Source organism: Dufourea novaeangliae, unplaced genomic scaffold (genome assembly GCF_001272555.1).
Source record: "Dufourea novaeangliae isolate 0120121106 unplaced genomic scaffold, ASM127255v1 scaffold110, whole genome shotgun sequence".
NCBI classification, from domain to species: domain Eukaryota; kingdom Metazoa; phylum Arthropoda; class Insecta; order Hymenoptera; family Halictidae; genus Dufourea; species Dufourea novaeangliae.
In genome coordinates, this window is record NW_015373985.1 from 287,806 (window position 1) to 293,727 (window position 5,922).

The following is a 5,922-nucleotide window of genomic DNA, read 5'->3' on the forward strand; positions in this document are numbered from 1 at the left end:
CGCAACAATTGAATATGCAAGTTTATGCCAGCAGTGACGATCTATACCACGAACGGAGCGACGATTTCACGCGAACAGCCAGCGCTCCGACGCGGGGTCTCTTCGATCGCGTGTCATTTAATGGTGCTGGTCGAACAAAGTGCCTAATGAGCATCCGTTTTTCTGGATCGCGATGGATGCTTGTACCCAGTCGTGGATTTAACTAATTGTATGAAACGATTTTTACGCGATACGATCTTATTTCGATTTTTTAAATAGACGGAAACGAGTGGTGAGGGGTGATCGATTGTAAATTGATCACTGTTTCGCACTGCATTCACACGATATATATTCGCCATTGGTCCATTTAATGGATAGACTATACATATATGTATATATATATATATATATATATATATATATATGTTGATAAAATATGTATTACCCTTTGATTTAGCGTTTCTACACGACAGAGATTTTTCCAAGTTTCCGCACTTCTTGATTTACTTGTTTTTCTTTTTCGATCACATCTGCGAGGTATATATATTATGCGCGAAGCCATTATTCGCATAACATATTTATATTATATTTTTAAAGGAGTTTAGTCACTTGGATCTGTGATATAGATAGTAATTATTATCTACAACGTTTAAACTATTGGTTTACTATTTTGATGATATCAAAACGAGGAAAAGGGAAAAAGATAAGGAATGAAAAAAGAAGAGATAAGATAAACAAAATAACGTAACGAAAGCAATGTCACGGAGCGATGTAGGCTTGTCAGAATTAAAAAAAAAAAGAAAAAAAACGGAAGGAAACTGACATATTATTGGTCTCTACCGAAGGTGTGTTTGGTAGACACCCTACTACTACAATACTTTTACAAAACAAACAAAACAGAAAAACGAGAATATTACTATTACTAATGCTGCTACTATTACTATCACTACCAATTATTAGTACTATTCTTACTAATACTCTCACTACCCACCACCACTCACCACCGATATTTTCCCAACTATATATATATATTATTCTCGCTATTATTATTACTACTATTACTACTACGGTTATTATTAATTAGAAAAGCACGCAAACTTCGGTTTAGAAGCATAGACAGCGTGTATTGTTAGGACCCGTGACAACACGGTCATCATTGTTTTTCTCTTTAGCTTTTGAACCTCTTTGAGTTTGATCACTTACACCCTTTTCTTCTACTTCTTCCTTCCCCCACCACCACCCCACCCCGACCTTTTGATTCCTATTACCATCGTCCCACTAATTTCTCTGTACCATTGCTGTGCATGTTACCCAAAAACGATAGGGAACATTTCACCGTGTTGGTATACTCTTTTTACCACAGTAGGGACTATCTTGTGGCGCGGTCACGCGAATGATTTTTACCGCTGGCAGCCGAACCGTATACGACTGAAGCGGTAAGAATCAATCGAGGGCCTCGCCGCCCTAAGCTTTGAAAATCAGTTCCATGGGTGTACTTACTTTTCACATATCGAAGTGTATTGTACACACGGATACATATTGTATATACGTATACATATACATACGGATGTATTATAAACAAAACAAAAAAATACAGCGACGAGCGAATGTGCAGATCGTTAGATTCTAAGTATACTAGGAGTGTAATAGCAGGGCTGTTGATCTATATTTTTTTTTCTCTTCTTCTTTTTAACTTACTGTTAGAGATTAGTTTTTAGCGACTATTCTAATTATTATCATCAACGATGTTCTGGATTATTATTCTTATTGTCACGGTTATTATTAATCTTTTTATCACTAACGCCACAAAGCTTAGAGAACACGAGCGGGGGAACCATGACAGCCGCGATCGAATCGATCGCGATATCGATTCTCGTTTTCTTCGGAACGTATTCGAGTCAGAGTATCGATTCGGAGTCGGTTCAGGACGATTGTATTATGACTCTCGGTACAGTGTGTGTGTCCATGGGGGATCGAATGGAAAAGAACGTCACGCCGAAAAGAGAAATAAGACGAGCAACCGAGAGAACATTAACAAAAAATAATAATAATTAAGAAACAGAAGATTGTTCACGCTAGCTAGCGTATGCTTCGAACTTCCGTCTGATCTTAGGGCCCATTTCGGTGGTCTCTCTTTTTTTTTTTTTGGTCTCGTCACCGAACAAAAGAAAAAACAATTCTCTGCGGCCGCGTACGCCCCGAGGCTTTTCATTTTAAAACGAGACGAAGCGAAGTCACCCGGGCAAGACTGATTTTACCCGCGAAGGATTCCGCGGGGGAGCACGGATGGGAAGAGCAAAAGAAAAAAAATCGTGTTTTTTTTTCTTTTTCGTCGTCCTTGTTGGTTACTCTCGGTTTGTACATACGCGTGGGACGCGTGCATACACACAGACATACACGCCTTTTATACACGCGAGCAACAGATCGTCGTCCTTCATTTTGTCTTTCTTTCTTCTTCTTCTTCTTCTTCTTCTTCTTCTTCTTCTTCTTCTTCTTCTTCTTCTTTCCACGCGCGAAAGCAGAAAGAGGAGAGGAAAAAAAGGAATATATACGAACCCGTTACACACGGGAAAACTGGGTGCAATCGAGAACAAGAATATGTCCTTCATGCTGGCTAGTCATTACGCAGCTCTTACGGAAAGAACAAAAACTATTAATCGTGTACTACTAAAGCTGTGATTCGAAGCCTCCGTGCATATTGTCCGCGCAGCTCTCCTAATTATTATAGCGATGACATATTTTCTAGCTTGTTACAACTGTACATAACCATCGGGTAGCGCTCCGTAGTAGGTATATACAGGGTGTTCCAAAAAGATGGGACAATCCGTAACATGCATATTCCTCGTGCAAATACAAATCGAAAAGTTCTTTACCGTTTTGTAATCTGAAGCTCCGTTTCCAAGATATTAGCAGTTAAACGAACCCCAATCGGCTGAGCGCTGGGCCACGCGTATGCGCAGACCGCTCAGCTGATTGGAGTTCGTTTAAATGTTAATATGTCGGAAACGAAGCTACCGTTTACAAAATGGTAAAGGACTTTTCGATTTGTATTTGCACGAGGAATATGCATGCAATGGTTTGTCCCATCTTTTTGAGACATCCTGTATACCTGAAGAAAAAAGGAAAAAAGAAAAGGAAATTGCGGTTCCCCGAATCGATCGGTCGATCTTTTGTTACGATCTTTTTTTTTTCTCTGGTCCCTTCTACGTTATTTTTCGATGTTTTCTTCTTTCTATATGTCCTTTGTCTGTAGCCTTCTTCTAGTTTCTTTCTTCTTGTCTTCGATATGCGTGCTTTCACGGCGCTGCGCAAGCAGACGTAGGAAATAAAAGAAGCGCTTTCGAGACCCGAGCAACAATGAGTAACGAGCACCGGCGGACCGAGTGCTTTCTTTCTATGGACAAATTGTTGTTGCTCGAGATGTCGATCTATTGTGATAGGATTTTTTTTATCGAGTTTTTATTGGGTTGCACGGAAAGTTTGCGGTGACTTTTGACCCGTTACGAGAGGAGGATCAATTCTTTGCCGCTGGTAGCATGCTGGCTTGCGACTCAAGCGACGAGATTCGAATTCGAGCTTTGCATACTTTTGTCCTGTTATTTATTTATCGTGTCTTGTTTTTAATTGGATCATTATGCTCGATCGTTTCGATCGCACTTGCACCGGTTTTCGATCGAAAATTTGCTTGTTTCGGAATTTTTTTGGAAGAATTGTTTAAATGTCTTGTGTATCTCCTGAAAAGTTGATTTTTATAGAGACTGAAGTAAACGATAGTTTAAAGATGAAAGGTTTGAGAAGTGAACGAAATTTTTATCGAGAAATTAAAAATGGCTTTCGGTTGACTGATATTGAAAATCATTTCTCCTCTGTATTTGTAGAATCTGTATTTAAATTGATTGATCAGTTGCTTGTCGAGGTTTGCTAGCGTCTTCTATTTTGATTGTTAATCGATTAGATGACGAATTTATCAGTGATTTAATCCTTTAAATCGTCCAATGATTCATTGGTAGAAGTTGTTCTTCGTTTTTCAGCTTCAAACGTTTGTTTATATTCTATTTTCAATTCTATATTCAAATGGGCAACCACATTTTTATAAACAAATTCAGTATGAAATTGATTTCACAGTAACAGCATTACGCTAGCCCTAAACATGACTATTCCTGTAATACATGAATAATCTATTAAGTCGTTGCAAGTGAAACGTCTTTTTTATTATTTAATTACATTTTTATGAATGAATGTTATTCACAGTAGTCACCATTTGCAAAGCTTGGTCTGTAATTTTTACGCGGCACTTTTTACTAGAGAAACTACATAAAAGTGTTTAAGATTTAATTTAATTAAAACAGATAGTGGATTAGGATGAGATTTAACTAAAATCTCTTCGTGTATTTACACTTGAAAATTTGTCAGTTAGGCTTAAAAGTAAATTTCGTAGAACTTTATCTGCGATTTTAATACAGATTTTTCAGTAATGTTGTATTGAGCAGGAAGACTCCTATTATTAGCTGTACCAATAAGTGGATTCGTCTACAATCTACAATATTCTACCAGATTCGATATTTATTTTCTAGAGAAACAGAAATCCGTGATATTTCAGTAATATTTGTCTTCATTCTCCAAAGACGCCTCCATTTTAAAAGAAACAAAAGGAAAAAATGTTTTCAATTTTGTCTATCATACAGGTTTATTAACAGGAAATAGCATATTAATTATTGGTACACCTGGTAATAATGTTTTCTAAAATTTTCTTTTGAATTTACAAATTTCTTTCAAGTTAACAAATTTTTTTAAATTTAAAAGTTTCTTCCAAATTTAAATATTTCTTTAAATTTACAAATTTTTTTCAATTTCAATAATTGTATGAATACACGTATTTCTCATTGTCGAATGCAAACAGTTACACTTTATCCAATAAAATCCTTTCAAGTCGAATAAAATATAAAGGACCACTAGAAAAGCTGACGTATTAAAACGAAATGGTAGATTGACTATTGCTACACCTAATAATAAAGTTTTCTACAATTTCTTTCATTTTAAAAATTTTACTTCCAAAAACATAGCTTTTTAACAGTAATTTACAAGCTGCTTTGAAATTTACAAATTTCTTGCAATTTTAAAAATTAACTTCCAACATATTAGATTTTTACCAGTAGGTAATTGTATGAATGTACGTGTTTCTCATTGTAGAACACAAATAATTATTATATACTGCACTCAACAAAATCCTTCGAAGTTGAAAAAGCCGACGTTTCACATGCAACGGCCCAGTACATGTCGACGATAGGAATCGTGTCGTGCGTATGTAGCGAGATTTTGTCTGCAATAAGAGAAATGGACCGATGAAAATCCATTTAAAATCTATTCCGAGTCTACGCTTCCTCCACGAGAATACGTCGAAGCCATTGTCTAGCCCTGAACACTTCGTAGCTCCTGGATCAGTTAAACGATCTCAATAATTCCTAGTATCTAACGTTCTTTTTCTATTTCTGGCGTGTGTATCAAAGACTCATGTGTTTTTCACAACAATAGGAGTTCAATTGTAATCTAGAATAGTTATCATACTTTTGGGATTTATAATCGAGGCGTATGGTTCAAGACTTGAGATTATAATTTATCTTAGGATTTCATATTAAATTTAATTAATTAATTAATTGGATTTTGTGAGTTCAAAATTATTTCTTATAAATTCAGTGAGCACATTTACTGCTTCTTCATTTGATCCTAATATCTTTCGTGCATTGTCTGTTCCTCTTAATTTAGTCACGTCAATCCTGAGGATCGTTGAATCTCTCGTCTGCTCCGGTGTCAGTGCAGTTTGTTCTTCAGCCCTTGTGTAGACAGGCCTCGTGTCTCTTCTAGAAGCATCTGTTAAAAAACCATCTGATATTCCAGGGAACTTACGCCCTGTAGATTTTGAAAAGTAACATCTCCGAAGGCCTT